This window comes from Octopus bimaculoides, chromosome 19 (genome assembly GCF_001194135.2).
Source record: "Octopus bimaculoides isolate UCB-OBI-ISO-001 chromosome 19, ASM119413v2, whole genome shotgun sequence".
NCBI lineage: Eukaryota > Metazoa > Mollusca > Cephalopoda > Octopoda > Octopodidae > Octopus > Octopus bimaculoides.
In genome coordinates this window covers 23,516,696-23,517,994 of record NC_068999.1, presented here as the reverse complement: position 1 = coordinate 23,517,994, position 1,299 = coordinate 23,516,696, and positions in this window count along the sequence as shown.

The following is a 1,299-nucleotide window of genomic DNA, read 5'->3' as shown; positions in this document are numbered from 1 at the left end:
TGTTATTAATGAGGACTTAAAACAGAATTACACTTCCCCGTTTATTTTAATTGCAAAAACGTACAAGTTAACATAGAATTCATGCATGCCATGTGACTGGCGGTTTTTAATTATTTAAACAAATGTACAACATTCGTTATATATTGGTTAAGAGTTCAATACACGACATCGATAGAATTTGAACTCAGAACGTACAGACGGACGAATGCTCGGCGTGCTAACGATTCTGCCAGCTTATCGCTTTTAAACACACTCAAGATTAACGAGCGATAAGTCGGTGAGCTGGCGGAATCGTTAGCACGCCGGGCAAAATGCTTAGCGGCATTTCGTCCGCCTTCATGTTTTGAGTTCAAATTCTACTGAAGTCGACTTTGCTTTTCATTCTTTCGGGGTCGATAAAATAAGTACCAGTTGAACACTGGGGTCAATATAACCGACTTAGCCCCTTCCGAAACCTGCCAGCTTCGTGCGAAAAATTTAAAACCAATATAAACGAGATGTAATTGATAAAACATAAGGAGGCAGAACAAGACGATGACAGGGGGGGAAAAAAAAAAGTGAAGAATATGACTAACTCGACTGTATATATTTTATCCCCTTTCACTTGGACCGGCTATGCTAGAGCACTGCTTTGAAGCGTTTTAGTCAAACAAATCGACTGCAGTACTTATTTTGTTTAAAGACTGAAACATGTTTAATAGGTCGCTTTTTGCCGAATCACTGAATTACGGGGAAATAAACAAACTAACACCGGTAGTCAAGAACAAACACACATACATATGTATGTTTCTACTTACCAAATCCATTCACGTGGCTTTGGCCAACTCGGGTCTATAATAAAAAGCATTGGTCCAAGAGACACGCAGTGGAACTGAACCCGGATCCATGTGGTTAGGGAACAAACATTTTACCATTGAGCCATGACTGCACCTAAACAGCATTCTCTGCCCATAAATCGGAAAATACTTGTAATTGAATTTAGCAAATGTTTAATAATTGCATTTTTCAAAAAAAAATAAATAAAAACTCAACTATTATTTCCGTGGGGAAAGGTTTTAATATTTCAATTTTAAAAATTTTGAAATGTATGTTTTCTTTTTTAAATTTGAAAACACTTTTCCATGAAAATAAAAAAGTAAGAAAATTATTTTGGTTGGAAAAACTTCAATTTTTCGGTTAAAAATGGAAAATGTTTGCAAGCTGAAATGGAAAATAATATATATTTTCTGGTGAATAAAACAATAACTGGTATATATCACATACTGTATAGACAAATATTGTGTGTGTGTGTGTGTGTGT